The sequence below is a fragment of the Dasypus novemcinctus genome, chromosome 3 (assembly GCF_030445035.2).
Source record: "Dasypus novemcinctus isolate mDasNov1 chromosome 3, mDasNov1.1.hap2, whole genome shotgun sequence".
In the NCBI taxonomy this organism is placed as follows: domain Eukaryota; kingdom Metazoa; phylum Chordata; class Mammalia; order Cingulata; family Dasypodidae; genus Dasypus; species Dasypus novemcinctus.
In genome coordinates, this window is record NC_080675.1 from 109533750 (window position 1) to 109552601 (window position 18852).

Below are 18852 nucleotides of genomic sequence, written 5' to 3' on the forward strand. Positions count from 1 at the left end.
TCTGAATCCTTTATTAATATTTTTCAAGCTACATCTACTACCATTCTGTTATATAGTGTAACACTGATATTGTTGGTAAGATTATAGTACTGATATTAATGGTCAAATGTATTAGAAAATTGGGTAAAACCTCCACAGGATATAATGCTGATGGAAAATGACAGGCATGAGGAAGAACTGGAGTTAGTTAATCATTAGCTAATTTCTATGCTAAGTTGTCCTGTACAAGTTTATCATGAGGTACAAATAGCAGTACACCAAGAGGGTCTAAATGAGTAATCAAGATAGTACAAAATTATGAAAATATATGTAGTAGCTTCATAGGATGGATTAGTTGTTTCTTTAAATCTAGCCTACCCCACATTGGCTTCTCCAATGTTAGGCATGTTCATGCTGATACTATTCTTATACCTGCCATATAAATACTGTACTAAATGTAGATGCTCAGACCAATTTGATCATTTTGCTGTACAAGAGCTTTCAATAATGGCCAGGGAATGGCCTGGGCCTGTGTGGTAAAGAGTTTAACCTTGCCAAGAAAGGGTCTGGCTTTTGCCTTTTGGTAGGTAATCTCTAAGTCCTTGAAATGTCCTGCTTGATAAGGGTATCTTTGTTTGTCTAGGGGCTTTGAGTCCTGCTGGACAGTAACAACGTGATCTAGAGTGGGACTTGCAGGTCAAGTAGCTGAAGGCTACATACCTGCATAGGTGTTCGGCCATATTTATGTGACTGAACCCCAATAAAAAGTGCACACCATGGCTTGGGTAAGTTTCCCTGCTTGACAATACTTTTTGTATATTGTCACGTTATTTCTGAGAGAATTTAGCATTGTTCACATCTTCACTGGGAGAGGAGCTGGAAGCTCTGCATGTGGAACTTTCCTGGACTCTACCCTATGAATCTATTCTCTTGACTGATTTTAATCTGTATTCTTTCGCTGGAACAATCTGCCATGAGTATAACAGCTTTCATTGAGTTCTGAGGGTCCTTCTAGTGAATTATTGAAACTGAGAATGGCCTTAGGGACCCTTGTACTTGCAGATGGTATCAGAAATGAGGGTGATCTTGAGCACTGCCCTGAACTCTGTAGGTGGGATGTCTATTGAGGACCCCCATAGAAGTCTACCATTTTAAAGATTGCAGTACATTATGATCTGAAGAAAATTTTATTTTCATTGAGGGCAGGAGGGAGCAAGTCTCCATATCCTTATTTGCTTTGCCGGCTTTTCCTTCTCTTTCCTCTGAAATTTTATCTTCCTGTTATATTTACCTTGTTGTCTATAGAAATGTTTGGTACACTGTCCTCTCCTCCCCCCCTCTCTTTACCTGAATTTCTCTCTATCTTCCTTTTATGTTTCTTCTCAAGGCACAGCATGTCCCAGAATTTTGCTTATATCTTCTGATTCACTATGATTTTATTTTCCATAAGCATTGTATCCTGCAGAGGCTTTAACTCAACTTTCTAACACATTTAAATACCACTCTCAGGGTGGTATTACTCCTGTATTTTGTAGTACCTGTTGGGAGTGGGGGGAAAGTATCTCATTGTGCTCCCCGTGTCTAGACACAATAACATTTATGCTTGGAGCATCTGAGAAGGTCAGCTGCAGATCTTAAATCATAGCTGTGTTACTAGATCTGCAAATAATTTTCAATTATTAGTAATCTAACTAGCAAAGTGTATGAATGATTACTTTTGGAAAACAAAAAAGTAATCAGAGAGGATTGCAAGTTATCCCTATAAATCAGCCACCCTCTCTCTTTTATATTCTAATGTTTTCTGCAGTAGGAGAGAAAGCTGTGAGCAGCTGTATCAGTGAATCCAGAAATGAACATAACCTACAGTCTAACTGGGTACCCACAAGACAGTGTGTTCACAAATGTGTTTATTTATTACTTTTAGGAGAGGGGAGGTGGGACCTGCATTCTGGAGCTATTTGGAAAAATCTCCGGATTTCAGTTAACCATGAATCAAGCAAATTTAAGGTCCATAACCCACCCGCCCATGATGAATATTAATAGTCACTTTGAGTGACATAAAATTAAAAGGAATTTCTACTATAGTGTATTTAAGTCAATATGCATTGACTGAACAAGATTCACAATTAAATATACAAACCTAACTCCACCATACACACTTTGCTATTCAGAGACCTGCCCAGACAGTTGGTCCTGCTAATTAACAGGAAGTCTTTACTACTTTTCTCTCAGCCTGCCTTTGTTTCTCTCTTCTTGCTCGTCCACTCTCCTTCCCTCCATCCTGCTTCACTTACTCCCTCACCACTCTCCATCTCTCCTCTTACCTGAAAGAAAGTCTGCCTTTCTACAGTATGGCTCCATGCCAGAAATAATGGAAACGGTGGAAAATTTTCTTGTGGTTAGAGGTAAAGCCAACAGTGAGAGAAGCTTGTCTCTCACTCTCCTGGCCTCCAGACACCTTCTTCCCTAGGTATGCATTTAGGCTGGGGGTGGGGAGGAATTGTGGTGAGAAGATGATCCAAGAGATTCTTGTTGACTCTTGCTGCCTGCTGTGAGCTCTGACTTATACCAAAAAGGCTTGCTGGAGCCCCTAGGCAGATGTGAGAGAACCAAACAAACACAGTTCTTCCTCAGAGTGAGCTGCTGGACACCAAAGAAATGCTGCTAGACTGTGTGAGGTTCCTCCTTGGATCCTTAGCCAACATAGGGACCCAGTGGAGTAAATACCTCTGCTTCCTCTGGCCCAATTTGGCCCCGTTAAACCATGGCCCTGTGTGTTTGTCTTAGTCCATTAGAGAATTTCCAGGACTCCTGAAATACTTGTGGGTAACCTGGAATTTCCTGAGAGACCTGACTGCTGAGATCACTAACCAGCTTCAGGAGCCATGCTTTCTGTGAGTGACAAAGACATTTGTGTAAAAGTGGGTCTCAGGAAATCCTTGGAAGTTCTTGAGGCATAAACTGTCTACAAGTTACAAATAAATGAACTATAAAAGTTCTGGGGTATGGCAGAGAAGGCTAAAATATCAGTCAAATCAGGGATATGTATAAAGCCATCACTTACCCTTGGCTTACTCTAAAACCCAAATTTAATATTTGTTGGTACAGGCCCATGTGACTTCTAAGAGCTACTACCCATTTCCTTAGTTCTATTGAGGTTGAAAGGCAAATGTCTTATGGGGCCCATTGAACTTCTCAAGGTGTAATAGTGAACAGCTGATTTCTGAATAGAGACTTAATTGACCTTTTCTAGAAGATGCTAAATTTAAATTCCACCAAGGGAACTCTCAGAAATGACTACCTGTGCTCTTCTTTTGGATGGATCAGAATGACTACTCTTGTTTCAGCTTCTATTACAACACACACATACTCATGAACACACAAATGTTTTCGGAGGCTGCCACCCTTCCTTAATTTTCAGTAGCATCAGCATGTTCCTTTCTTTCAGTTCACATCATTCTGTCATTTTGATTTATTTAACAACTATTCACTAAACAGGTCCCAGATCCTCCAATACATGTTCTTCAATTATAACAAATGTACCACACTAATGAAAGATGTTGTTAATGGGGAAAAGCACGGTAGAGGAAGGGGGTGGGGAATATGGGAATCCCCCTATATTTTTTAATGTAAAAATTATGTAATCTAAAGCTTCTTTAAAAATAAAGCATCCCCATTAAAAATATAAATAGTATTGTTTTGAGTTTTAAAAATGCACATAAATGATATACTGTAAGTATATTTTTTCTCAACTTTATATTTTCTAGATTTATCTCACATTACTATCTACGAAATTATTCATTTTAATATTCATTCATTTGAACAGTGACTTAGTATTCAATTATATGAATATACCACAATTTATCCATTCTTTGTTGATGGCTATTTAGACCGTTTCTAACATTTTGCTGTTGTAAACAACATTGCAAGGACCAAGTGAATAGAAGTTCCCTTATGCACATTGGTGAGAGTTTCTCTAGGGTAAATACCTAGAGGTAAAATTACTTGATGGCAGGGTATGTGCATTTTCAATTTTTCTAAATAATATGAAATTCTTCTTTCTAGTACTATATGGCTTTTTCTTTTTCCATATACTTATGAGCATGTGGATAATAAGACTAACATTTTTCCAATCTGATGTGTATGAAATAATGTTTTCATTGTTATTGACTATTCAGATTTCTCCTTTGTAAACTTCCTATTTGCCCCTTTTTGTTATTGAATTGAAGATTACCTTTCTATATTCTGGATGTTAATTCAGTTAAAATTTTTTTTTTCTTTTTTCATTTGTTTCAGTTTTGATTTTAAGAGTTAGAAATATCTTCTCCCAATCTGTAGCTTGTCTTTAAATTCATGTTTGTTTTTGCACCTAGAAGTGTTTAACTTAAATGTGGCTGAATATATCAGCTTTTCTCTTTACTGCTGGAACTTCATGAAAGAAATCTTTCCCTACCACAGTGTTATAAAGACATACATTTACATATTTCTCTTTTAATATCTCTATTTTTTAATCCATGGAGGATTTATTTTTGCATAGGAAACTATTTTTAATTTATTTATTCTATATGGATAGCCCATTGTACTGGCATCATTTATTTATTTATTTATAAAGATTTATTTATTTATTTCTCTTCCCTTCCCCCTCCACCCCAGTTGTGTATTCTCTGTGTCTATTTGCTGCGTCTTCTTTGTCCGCTTCTGTTGTTGTCAGTGGCACGGGAATCTGTGTTTCTTTTGGTTGCGTCATCTTGTTGTGTCAGTTATCCATGTGTGGGGCACCAATTCCTGGGCAGGCTGCACTTTCTTTTGCTCTGGGCAGCTCTCCTTATGGGGCACACTCCTTGCGCATGAGGCTCCCTTACACGGGGGATACCCCTTCGTGGCACAGCATTCTCTGCGCGCGCATCGGCACTGTGCATGGGGCAGCTCCACACAAGTCAAGGAGGCCCGGGGTTTGAACCATGGACCTCCCATGTGGTAGACGGATGCCCTAACCACTGGGCCATGTCCGCCGCCCTGGCATCATTTATTAAATAGCTTATCCTTTTTCCATTGACTGGTATTGCCTCCTCTGTTCTTCATGTAGTTTCTCTCTATATGTGGATCTATTCCATTAATGTGCTGTGCTAATTCTGTTTTATTATAACTTTAGAGCTGTTCTTGATAACTCATTATAGTAAGAATTGTTTTTTATTATTTTTCTTAAAAACTTATTTTGACTATTCCTGAACCTTCACTCATTCACATGAATTTTACTATTGGCTCTAGTAGGTTCACCAAAAAAATGTCAAGGTAATTTTTGGAATGGGATTGGATTTTTAGATATGTTTGAGCAAAATTGTCAATATAATGATGTTAAAATTTCCCTACTATTTATTATTACTATTACTGCTATTTAGATCTTCTTTTGTGTATTTCAAAATGTTTGAAAACATTTTCCATAAAATTTTGCCCATCTTTTGTTATTAATACATATATTCCTGGCTACCTTATAGTTTTTGTTGCGGTTGGGAAGATAGTCTTTCTCTAGAATTACACTTGTTAATTTGCTGTTGCTGAGATAGAGAAATACTAATAATTGTTGTTCTCTGCTTATGCTAGTATTTTTGTCTGTAGAATCTCTTGGATTTTCTATTTAGGAAATTATTATCTTCTGCAGATAAGGACAAATTTGTTCTTTCCTTTGAAATTCTTGTACTCTTTATATGTTTTCCTTGTCCTGTTATGCTGGCTGGGATCCCTGATGCACACTGAATAGAAGTGGTGAGTGTGGGGACACTTGTCGTATTCCTTACTTTAGGGGGAACTCTAAGGTTCTTGATTAGGATTCTCTCTAAAATGTTCTAAGCCTAATGTTGTCCTTTCTGCTCTTCCTTCTCACCAGTTATTCACAGTAGAGGACAGGAATTCAAATTAGGCTTATATTTGACTCTTTTAGTTGTGGGTTATATATCAGCTAAACAATATGTTGATTTGATTCTTACATTTTTGACTTGGGAAAATAAATACAGAGCTAGGATAAGACCCACATTGTGAATTTCCTTCAACAGAGTAGACGTTTGTTCTGGATGATGATGCAGCTGTGGAAGGACTGAGGTCATGGACCACAGTGTCTGTTTAGTCCCGAAGGTGTGACTACACCTTTAGAAGGAAGAAGGTGACCCTTGTGTGCAGGGCTTAGCTCGATAGACAGTTGGCTTTCTTGGTTCTGCTTCAGTCCACCCAGGCCATCAAGCTTCACTTATTTGGGGAAGAAAATTTCAGGGAGGGCTAGAATATAATTATATTTATAAAGTATGTTGTGTGGTAAGGTTAAGGACTAAACTCTTTTGAGAGATTCCATATCTTTAGCAATAGGGCATGGGAAAGAGAGTATATCAATTAAAGTTCTACCAGAGAAAAAGAACCAGTAGGAAGAAGATACATATATTTCTAGTTATTACCCTACATGATTGTAGACTGTGCCTAGGCAAGTCTGAAATGTGTAGGGCAGGCTGACAGGTTGGCAACTATGGGCAGGTGCTGAAATTTCTTCTTCAAAGGTAACCCCAGTTTCGTTCTTATGGGATGAGGTCCACCTACATTATCGAGGATAATCACCTTTACTTAAAGGTAACTAGGGAAATGGATGTAGCTCAACTGATAGAGCATCTGTCTACCATATGGAGGGTCCAGGGTTCGATCCCCAGGGTCTCCCAACCAGAGTGGTAAGCTGACCCACACACAGTGCTGATGTGTACAAGGAGTGCCGTGCCATGCAGGGGTGCCCTAGCATAAGGGTGCCCCATGAGCAAGGAGTACACCCCATAAGGAGAGCCTCCTGGCATGAAAAAGGTGCAGCCTGCCTAGGAGTGGTGCTGCACACATGGAGAGCTGATGCAGAAATGAAGCAACAAAACAGAGATGCAGTTTCCCAGTGCCAACAGATAATGCAAGTGGACACAGAAGAGCGCAAGCAAATGGACACAGAGAGCAGACAATGGTGGGGGGAAGGGGTGAGGGGAAGGGGTGGGGGGAGGAGCAGGAAGGGAGAGAAATAAATAAAATAAATCTTTAAAAAATAAAATAAAATAAAGGTAACTAAATATTGATGTTAACCACACCTGTAAAATACCTTCACAGTAACACTTAGATTAGTGGTTGATTGAATAACTGGGTATGATATCCAAGCCAACTTGACAGCTAAAACTAATCATTATAGAGAGCATCTTGATCACAAATAAACATATATCCAAAAAGCTTTTTTTCCATCCCTGGACCTACCTTCCTGACAAAAAGACCTTGAACTGATGTTTAGAAGCTTTGTATACCCCAGAAAAACATGTTCTTAAGTCAGTCCATTTGGGTGTAAACCCATTGTGAGTAGGAACTTTTGATGAGGCTACTTCAGTTAAATTATGACCCACCTCATTCAGGATGGGTTTTAATCTTCTTAGTGGAGTACTTTATGAATGGAATGAAGAGACAGAGAGAGAAAAAAAGCCATAGACGCAAGAACCTGTAATCAATGAAACCTGGAAGAGAAGTGAGAGACCAGAAGAGGCTGCCATGTGCCTTGCCATGAGACAGAGGAGCCAAGGATCACTGGCAGCTGGTCATTGAGAAGAAAGAATCATCTTAGTGATGACTTGATTGGACATTTTCTTGATCTCAAAATTGTAATCTAATAAATTCCTATTGTTTAAGGCAAACCATTTCATAGTATCTGTTTTAAGCAGCTTAGGAAACTCAAACAGATTTTGGTATCAGGAGAGTGAGGTACTGCTACTGCAAATACCAAAATGTGGAAATGGCTTTGGAATTGGTTAATGGGTAGAGACTAGAAAAATGGTGAGTGGGTTGATAAAAAAAAAAAGGCCTAGATCGAAGAGACTGTTGGTAGATAATATGGATACTAAAGGTACTTCTGATGAGGCCTTAGATAGAAATGATGAATGTGCTATTGGAAACTGGAAGATCCTTGTTTTAAAGTGGTAGAGACTTGGTGAAATTGAATGAGGATGCCAGATGGAAGGCAAAACTTGAAAGAGATGAGCTTGGATATTTAGCTGAGGAGATTTCTAAGCTAAATGTGGAAAGTGCAGCTTGATTTCTCCTTGTAGCTTATGGTAAAATGTGAGAGGAAAGAATTAAGCTAGGAACTGAACTCCTGAGTAAAAATAAACCAGAGATTGAAGGTTTGGAAAACTCTGGGCTTCTGGAAAGCAAGTCCCTAGAGATTAGTGCTCCATGTAGCAACATGGATATAGCCAGCCACTTCAGTGCAAGTCAGGTTTAGAGATGCATTGTACAGGAAAGATTTGTGGAAATTTCTTTTTTCTAATGGTTTGGATCCCAGTATGTTATGTGTGTGTGTGTGCAAGATCTATATGAACAAAGCCACTGCCAGCCTGGATTAAAAGGGAGAGAAAAGAGACAAACTGAAGGAAAAAAATCACTTCAAGGGAAGAACCATGGAAGCTGAGGTCTGGACCAAAAAGACATCATCTTAGGTCAAGAGAGCAGGTCAACCCTTATGCATGGAAAGGTTGAGTCTGCCCTGTAGCTTAGAGAAGGCAGACCTTCCACCCTTATATTAAGGAAGAATGCTGTTGCCCCAGTCTTCAGAGATGGTGGAGCATATTTCCTGGGGATTGCAAAGAGCCTGGCCATCACCCCAATAGTTGAAGAATGTGGAGCCTCTACCGCTCATGTTCAGGGAGAGCATGGCCTTTATGCAAGCACTTGGAAGGGGTAGAGTTGCCACTCCATCAGGAGAACAACACATCATTCCATAAGTGACTCTCAGTACTTGAAGTCTAATGGAGTATGCCTGAAGGGTTTCAGAATTGTATGGGACTTGTGATACCTGTTTTCCATCCAATTTCTCCCTATGGGAATGGGAATGTTTATCCTATGCCTATGCCTCCTCTTTATATTGGAAGCAGATGACTTCCTCTCTAGGTTTCACAGGTCCACAGATGGAGGAGATTGTGCCCCAAGACAGACCACGCCTTTAACTGATTTTGATGAGATTTCATACTTATGTGGTTACTGAAATTATATAAGACTTTTGGGATATTGTGATGGATTGAATGTATTGGTATATAGAAAGAACATTTTCGAGGTCCAGACAGTGGAGTGTGGTGGTTTGAAGCTATATGCACCCCAGAAAAACATTTTCTTAAGTCTAATTCATTTCTGTGGGTGTAGACCCACATAAGTAGGACCTTTTGATGAGGGCTACTTCAGTTAAGGTATGACCCACCTCATTCAAGATGGGCCTTAATCCTATACTGGAGTTCTTTATAAATGGAATGAATATATGGAGAGGAAAAAAGCCATGGAAGCAAGAAGCTGAAAGCAACAAAACTCGGAAGGGAAGGGAGAGACCAGGAGGCACCGCCATGTGCCTTGCCATGAGACAGAAGAGCCAGGGATCGCTGGCAACCAGTCTTTGGGAAGAATGTCTTGATTTAGATATTTTCCCATCCTCAAAACTGTAAGCTAATAAATTCCCATTGTTTAAGCCAACTCATTTCATGGTATTTGTTTTAAGCAGCCTAGGAAACTAAAACTTGGGGCTAATGGTATGGAGACATAATTTCCTACACTAAAAACTTGTGAAATTATGAAAGGGTATATAGTATTAAGTTTTCTATTATTTGGAGCCATTATGGAAGACCTGAAGGAATGGAGAAGTTTATTTTAAAATGATCTTACTTATAATTCAGTCTTCAGGGCTTGACTCCATGGACAATATTCTAAGGACTTCACAGTGAAATGTGCTGAAGATACTAGAAAAAAGTGTGCTGAAGATACTCGAAAAGAGTTCAGGCTGCTGGATTCCCAGGAGCAGAAATCTTGTAAAGGACTGGTAAGTTATTCCTTCATAGAATAGACACCTAAATTGTGTGTATTTTTCTTATGTTAAGAGTCTGCTGATAACCATTTCAATGAGGATCCACTAGAAAGAAAGAAAGAAAGAGAGAGAGAGAGAGAGAGAGAGAGAGAGAGAGAGAGAGAGAGAGAGAGAGAGAGAGAGAGAGAGAGAGAGAGAGAGAGAGAGAAGAAGAGAGGAGAAGAGAAGAGAAGAGAAGAGAAGAGAAGAGAAGAGAAGAGAAGAGAAGAGAAGAGAAGAGAAGAGAAGAGAAGAGAGGGAAGGAAGGAAGACAGTGAGAACAGGAAGCTTTAAATAATCATCACCAGTGACTTGTAAAAGGAATTCAAACTGTTGCTAATCTTGTCTCATGTATCACCTGATTCTCTGGGGTGAGGGTCTTACCTGAATAATGAGTGGCCCAGTCTCAATAGTGATATAAGATGGTGTAATAGTTGGCCTTTCTCTTTATGTAGGGTGATCATATGTGCTGGTTTGCCTATGACAGACCTGTTTATGTATTTCTTTGGGCAAATGAGTTAATATTGCCCACCTTACTCTAAAACATGTCCTGATTTGTACTGGAAACCATGTGATCATCCTATGAAGCCACGTTTGTAAATATATAACAGTTGTCTGTTCATTTGTCTGACTCTGATAAAAGTGTAAACTCTTTAAGTGCAGGTATTGTCTCCCTCTCTTTTTTTTTTTTAATTTTATTCATTTTGTAAAAATATTACATTAAAAAAATATGAGGTCCCATTCAACCCCACCACCCCCACCCCACCACTCCCCCACCAGCAACACTCACTCCCTTCATCATGACGCATCCATTGTATTTAGTAAGTACATCTCTGGGCATCTCTGCACCTCATGGTCAATGGTCCACATCATAGCCCATACTCTCCCACGTTCCATCCAGTGGGCCCTGGGAGGATTTACAATGTCCAGTGATTGCCCCTGAAGCACCATCCAGGGCAACTCCAAGTCCCAAAAACACCTCCACATCTCATCTCTTCCTGCCCTTCCCCATCCCCATCAGCCACCAAGACCACTTTTCCCACTCTAATGCCACCTTTTCTCTGTGGACCTTGGATTGGTTGTGTCCATTGCACCTCTATGTCAAGAGGAGGCTCAGATTCCACATGGATACTGGATGCAATCCTCCTGCTTTCAGTTGTAGGCACTTTAGGCTCCACGGTGTGGTGGTTGTCCTTCTTCAACTCCATCTTGGCTGGGTGGGGTGAGTCCAATAAATCGGAGTGTAGTAGCTGAAGTCTGCTGAGGCTCAGGGCCTGGCTAGCATATTGTCAGTCCAGAGATTCAAATCCCCTAAATATATCTTAAACCCCAACACCAACTACAATTCCAGTAATGTAGCATGAATACCCAAGTTTTATCACTGTGCCTGATGCTTAGTAGGTGCTCAATATTTCAAGTATGAATGGATGAAATGCTATCCTAAGGAATTCTTTCCTTAAATGTTTAAATTAATGAAAGTACACTTGGGAGATGACATTGTACATCACTTCTGAGCATCTGAATGAGGGGTTTAGGACTGGGTCATAGAATAGGTACCCCCCCAGGAAGAGGAGTGTGAGAGCTACTTGAGCAAGTAACTTATAAAGCTGATGTGTGAAGAACAGGGACAAACTCTGGTTACCTCATTTTTGGCCAGGGCTGACTTTGATTCTATCCACTTCATGATTCTATGAAAATAATCCGGACATCGTAAAAATGCTCAAGCAGCACTTGGAGATCTTAAAGAGGGGCTCTACAGCTCTCAGTCCTGCAGCCATTCCTTCTGCACTGAGAACATCTCTTGGAAAGAAAACACTCCTTTCTGCACTCCATGAACTTTTTCAGGTAGAATTACAGATCTATAGCTGAAAGAAGCCTTAGGCAGGCTGAGCAATTGGCTAAGCTCACAGAGCTAGTTAGTGGCAGAAGATGGTTTAGTAGGTACAGAAGAACTCTCTCTAGGGTTCCTTTCATTCACAAATATTATGTTAATCTATGAGGAATTAGGCTTTGTCAGTTGTCAAAGCCATGCCTTGATCAACAGAACTCCATTTGTTTAAAGTGGGATGTAAGAAACTCAGTGCTTGAGAAAGACATCACAGACTAAATTTCCAAATAATTTTGGAGGGACTAAATGGCTTTGGTATTCTGCTGACTATCCTGAAGGGGAGCTATCTTGTCTTATATGACAGTAAAGAGAAGAATGAAGGGAGCCTTCTGAACAATTTGGGCATGTAGAAGGAAATGTAATTCCTCACAAGGTTGGAGGGAAGGAAGATTGTGTTTCCAAATTGTGCATATTAAATTGACAACAATTTCCCACATGGCTTTTAAGGCAAAGGCAAACATTCTTTTTTCTTTAACGCCAGCATAAAAACTGACAGGAACAGATGTTCCATCCATGAATTCTGAAGTTTAGCAATTTATAAAGGGTCCTGAGATGTGGCATAAATGAAGGCAGATCATCTTGGCTGCCCATTCTGTCATGTGGATGGAAAAATGTGCTGGGTGGAAGCAAACATCCTTTCAGGATGCTGGGCTGGCTGGGGAGGGTGGTCTCCAGGGTGGGTTGGGAAGCTGGCCTGTACTCCCATCTCACTCAGACCTCTTTATTAACGACCTTAGGGAGTAAGGAAGTGCTTGAAAATGAAATTCACAGATGATTCTAAATGGAGAAATGTGACAAAGGAATAACCTAAAGGAGTTAGGAAAATGGGAAAGGCAGGGATGAAATGCGAATCATCATGGAAAAATGCAAATGGATATGTCTGGGACAAAATAATCCACAAACCAGATATTCATTGGACAGGCAAATTTTGAAGAGCAGGAAGAATAGAAACATCTGCTGTACAAAGGTTGCATTCTCACAGCGCGGAAACCAAGGCAGGGTGGGCAGGAGGGAATGGCGATGGAAGAAGGGGAGTCTTTAAAGGAGGATTACTTACAGGTGTGGGGTGACCACATACTAGGGCCTGCTTCCTCTTTCTCCTCATCTAACATGGGCAAGGCCCAAGCAGATAGCTCACGGGGTTGGCGGGGAAGTGGTCTTGCTGGCATGGAGATAGTATCCAGGGAAAACAGGCAATTTTCCAATGATCAAGGATCTGCTTCAGAGTCTTCCAGACTATTATCCCATTTTTTGTCTTGGTGTTCACCTTGACTTTTATTACTTTTTTATTTTTACAAGATAAAAATGATCTATCAGAGAAAATGCAGACTATTCTTTAGAAGAAAATAAGGGAGGGAGTGAAAGAGAATTTCCATCAAAGAACAAACATACCCTGTTCACGTCATGCAGACTAACATGAGATAATTTTGTCTCTATTTTGATTAGAGAAATTTGTTACCAAAAATACTTCCTTTTAACCTCACTTGTAAAATTTTAACGATTATAAACTGATGATGACCAGAGATTCTCACATTTTCCAAAGAGCCAACATGTTTATAACTTGGAAATTGCTCTGTTTTGGAAAGTTCTGCCTAAGACCCCACCAAAGTGTTTTGTATTGATGATGCCTTCAGCTTGAGGAATTCTGAAGAAAAACAGAGCCCTCTACTCCTTTCCTATTATAGTGGAATCAAAGGTTCTTGGCATAGGCTTCATGTCCCTTGAACGTTTATCAACTTGTTTTGAGCAGCTCTTTAGTTTGAAAAGCTAGACCAGAAATCAAGGTCTTATAACTGCTGACTAAAATCATTTAAGAAAGTACCACAATAGCAGTGTGGGTTCCTGGGAACTTTTATCCTCTGAAAGGATTACCCAGAGGAATTGTTCCAAAAATATAAGCTGAGGTGAGATATTTAAGCCTGCATGTTGAAGATCATGCTTCTCATTGCATTAGGAGACCACTTAAGATTTTTGTCTATTTGCTTCTCAGATCTCTTCCCATCTTCCTTTAAACATGGTAATTTCCCACAGGACAGCAGATCAGAGTCATCTGAGGAGACTGCTAACTGCTCACGATTTGGCCCCACTCACAATGGGACTGTGAGGAGTGGGTAGCATCTGGAAGTCTGGTAAGAGGCGTGAAGAAGAGAGAGTGAGGCAGTGCTACCAGGTATACTTTGGAACTTACCAAAACTATTTGACCTCCTCATTGGTGACCTAATCTGGACCACTCACTCTTAGATCTAATTACCTGAAGAGGAGCTTGAGGATGCAGCTGAAGACACTTTGTGGAGAGTCAGGCTGTAAGACTCATACTTCTAAATCTGAACCCAGGTAGGTTTGGCCTCTTGGTTCAGGTGTCAGAGGAAGAGGGCTGGGCTCCATCTCTCACCTTCTGGCCTTCAATCCTCACTTTTTGAGATGACCTTAGAAAGCCCATTCTGGGATAGTTGATGGGCTGGCCCTAGCTAGGGTCGGCTCTCAAGGGCAGCAGCTGGGTTAGGTTGAGCCTAGATAAGGGAGGAAGGGAGCTTGAGGGTCAATATCCAGAAAGCCCAAATCTGTTATCAATTCCAAAGGACCAGAAATGAGAGGTAAAGCCAAAAGTGTATGACTAAGGCAAAATGCTGAAGTCAGTGTGGGAATGAAGAGGTCAGAAGAATTGCTCCTAACGGTAATGGAAAACCTAAAGCTCAGTTTTGTGTCTGTCAGTGAATGTATGGGTAACCAAATGTTGGCTTCAGGGTGCTTGGATGGCCATGTTTGGTTTAGAAATTCAGGGTCAAGATAACCCCACCTAACTGTCTGTTGGATAAAAGTCCAGTTCTGCTCCTATAGGTCCCACTAAATGTGGCCTGTGTAATAGATGGCTCTCGACCTGCACAGGAGAAGAAGCGAGATGTTCAGAAATGTCAGTTTCAAGTGACCCCATATGGAAGGAAATGAACCCTGTAAGGTCAGAGTTCACACTCCAGGTCCTGTGCAAGGACTAATAAGTAGAACTGAGATAACTGGACTCCTGGAATGGGTGACTGAGAAGAATCTTGGAGCCAACAAGTTCCAGTGGGTTCACCCTGGAGGCTGGTGATTATTTGAAACAATGTGCGATCACAATAAAGGGACTAGTGGGTGGAATCAGCCAGAAATGGGTGGAAGCAGGGCCTTGAGAGTGGTGAAGATGCCCAAGGGCCTGTTTGAATTCAGCAACCAGTTGGAAGCTGCTCCACCTAATTAGTTTCCTTGTAGGTATTTCTTCTCCCAAGATCAAAAGTATTAATTATGCCAATAACACTTGACAGATTGGCATGTTTTCAATTTTTCTATAGACTAAGTAACCCTGGGTAGCAGTCCTGACCATCATCTCTTATTATTGATGTACCACTTATGGCTACCCTAATTCCTTTTTGTTTTAAATATAAACATATATTTATTTTGGAATTAAACACAAATCAGTATGATTTTTTTAAGCAGGGCATATTTTCTATTCTGTTCAAGATCCTCCCTGCAGGATTTGCTTCTCTGTTCTTTGGAAGACATTGGTTTGTAACAATGTCCCATAAACACATACATACATGTGAATGTGATTGTTTAATTCAACCAGAAGCATCAGCCACAATTAAAAGAAGTTCAGAGGAAGCTGTGCTGGAGAACCAGAGCAACACAATCACGTTGCAAATGGATAGCTTCTCTATACAGTTCAAATTTTGAAAATAAAGTGCTGATCATTTCTGAAATATTTGGAACCTTTACATTGTGTAGCAGTTTTACATGGTTATGAATTCCAAAAAAAGATATTAGATTATGTTTGCAATCTGGTCTGTACCCGGGTGTGATTAAGTTATGATTAGGGCTTTGATTAGGCAATGTCATTAGGGCATTGAGTCCCCACCCCTTGGTGGGTGGGAGTGGGAACTCACAGATAAAAGGCATGGCAACGGACAAAGTAGAGGGTTTTTGATGTTGGAGTTTGATACTGAAGCCTTAAGCTGGAGGCCCAGGAAATAAGCTCATAGAGGAAATAGAAGCCAGCCCCAAGAAGAGAGAAGCTCTGAGCCCAGGAGGAAGCAAGCCCTGGGAAGAAAGGAACCCTGAACCCAGAGAGAAGCAAGATCCTGGAAGAGAAGAACCCAGGAAGCCTGAACCTTTGCAGATGTTGGCAGCCATCTTGCTCCAACACGTGAAAATAGACTTTGGTGAGGGAAGTAACTTATGCTCTATGGCCTGGTATCTGTAAGCTCCCACCCCAAATAAATACCCTTTATAAAAGCCAACCAATTTCTGGTATTTTGCATCAGCACCCCTTTGACTGACTAACACACATGGCATTATGGATTCAGCTTTGAGATGCAGGTCTCACATATTCTCATATCTTTTGCTACATGCTTGTGTGTGCTCAACCTTTTTAGTTTTTATTTTTATTTTTAAAGATTAGATTACATAACTGTTACATCAAAAATACAAGGGATTTCCATATGCCCCACCCCCTCCCCTCCCACACTTTCCCCCATTAATAACATCTTTCATTGATATGCTGCATTTGTTACAATTAACCCATGTTGAAGCATTGCTACTCCCTCTTCTTTTATGTATGTTCACTTGTTTCGGCTTTGTGACTTCCCCGCACTGGAATGTTATCTCCATGTAGAGGAAATTGTGACATTTTTCTCCACTGTGCTCACAGAGCACAGCACAGCGCCTAACATAATTGGCTTTTAAAAAATATAACATACCAGTTAAACGAATGATTTGATGCTTTGTGTACTTGTACATTAAGACTACAGGCTGAGTCAGCAGAACTATCCTCTGACAAAAGCTGGCTTATAAAACGGACCTCTGAGGTGCTCTGCTAATATTCTCAACTGCGTTCTTTTCTTTGGTTTTGTATTTCTTAGTTGTCGGTTTCTGTAAACCCTCTGTTGATGCCTGTTTTCATGGACACCACTGAGCTAGTGGAAAAGTCCAGACCTAAGTTTCTGTGTGGAATGAGGGGCCTGATGACCCCGGAGTCACACTTTTTCTGCTGGGTTAAGCTTCACCTCTTTGATAGGCAGAAAGCAAGGTAGATAATAGTACAGACTTCCTGGGCCCAATCCCAGGTCTGCTTCTTATGGTATGATCACTGGACCTCTCTCTCCAGTTCCTTTATGTAGAACACAGGGATAATAATAACAACACCTATTTCTAGGATTCATTGTAAGTATTAAACAAATTAATATGCATAATGTACTGGACCACAGAAAGCACTATATGTGCAGTAACTCATTATCACTATTAATGTGATAATTATAGAAAATAAGGGCTGATGAAAATATGTGTAGTGCCAGTCAGGTCATTATAGTATTTAGGACTGCTATAAAATATTTTCATGGTGCCCTACACTGTCATTTACGGATATTTGTTTTATAGCTTTTATGTTACTGGGTGAAAATGGTAAAAGAGGAACAACTTTGGAGCTGTTTTAACCAGGAAAACTATATAACGCTGTGTAATGTTACCTAAAAAAACCTCATAACCCTAATGCTAACCTCATGGTGCTTCTTTTTTCTTATTTTTCAGCTTGTATTTTGTGGCAGACATCCTCTAAGATGATCCCTAATGGCTCATTTTCTTGTATAATCCATTCTCCTCCAGTGTGGGTAGAATCTGTTAACTTGCTTATAGTCAGCATATAGCAAATGTAGAAGGGATTTTGCAAATGAAATTAAAGTTCCAAATCAGTTGACTTTGAATGAAGCAAAAGGGAGATTATCCTTCGTGAGGCTGACCTAACTTGGTGAAAACCCTTAAAAGGGGGACTGGAGTCCTCCCTGAGGTGAAAGCCTCTTTCTTTCTTGCTAGCTTTGAAGAAGCAAGCAGAGGCAAGTTCTACAACTGCAAGTAAATGAATTCTGCCAACAACCTGAAGGAGCTTAGAAGGAGGATCTTTTCTAGTCAAGCCTCTGATGAGATTGAAACCCAGCTAAGTGCAACCTTGTGAGTCCCTGAGCATGGGACTGAGCTTTGCCATGCCAAGACCTTGACCCATGCATACTGTGATGATAAATGTGCTGATTTAAGTCACTAAATTTGTGGTGCTTTGTTACACATCAATACAAACAAATACAGATCCAATTAAGAAATGACACTTTTCACCCTCCAAAAATAGCCTTCAAACCTTCTTTTTCTTAGAAAGAAGCAGGGAACATAGCCAGATGAAAGCATGCACATAAGAGAAAATACTGAGAGAGAAAGCTTCATTGCCAAGCAGGACAAAGGCTATTCTAACTTTAAAAGCACTGCAGGAAGTCAATATTCTGCCAATTGTATTATAAGAAGAAATTCCTGTGATTATCAGTTGATTAAAATGCAAGTAAAAGTGAAGTTTGAGACTATGTAAAGAACATTTATAACTCAATAAAAAAGTAAAAAAAAATTAAAAAATGAGTAATGCACACTAATGCATGGTGTCAATAAAGGGTGGTAAATGAGAATTCTGAATTTTATGCATAATTTTTTCTGTAAACCTACAGCTTTTCTAATAAAAAAATGCTGTTGAAAAAAGGACAGAAGTTTGAAATAGATCTCTCTTCAAGGAAGATATATAAATGGCCATTAGAAACATGAAAAAATATTCATCTTTAGTCATGAAGGAAATGCAAATTAAGAGCATAATGAGATACCACTCCACACACACTAGGTTGGTTATAATAAAAAAGACAGGCAATAAGAAATACTGGTGAGAATGTGGAGAGAAAGGAACCCTCATACATTGCTGGTGGAAATGTAAAACAGTGCAGCCACTTTGGAAAACAGTCTGGCAGTTCCTCAAAAAATTAAACATAGTGACCAAATATATGACTCAGCAATTCTATTTCTACATATATACCCAAGAGAATTAAAAACATATGTCCACACAGAATATCGAACACCAGTGTTCTTAGCAGTATTATTCATAATAAGACAATATGTCAAAACAACCCAAATGACTGTCATTGATAAATGGATAAAAATGTGCTCTATCTATAGAATGGAGTATTATTCGGCCATTGTAAGGGATGAAACACCAATTCATGCCACAACATGGCTGAATCTTGAAAACATGCTAAGAAACCAGACAAAAAAAGGC

General features: G+C 39.8%; 1 long non-coding RNA gene across 5 annotated transcripts in view; it reads left to right on the forward strand.

The window, feature by feature from the left end:
- LOC111766206 (uncharacterized) overlaps positions 1–18331 on the forward strand; it is a 70549-nt gene extending 52218 nt beyond the window's left edge. For 4 of the 5 annotated variants that reach the window (XR_009185063.2, XR_009185065.2, XR_009185066.2 and 1 more), the window contains 4 exons: positions 623–764; positions 9693–9835; positions 13779–14081; positions 17304–18331. This is a non-coding gene — a long non-coding RNA (uncharacterized lncRNA). The remainder of the gene's footprint in view (positions 1–622; positions 765–9692; positions 9836–13778; positions 14082–17303) is intronic. The other variant, XR_009185064.2, reaches the window with a different exon arrangement.
- Positions 18332–18852: the final 521 nt, after the last annotated feature.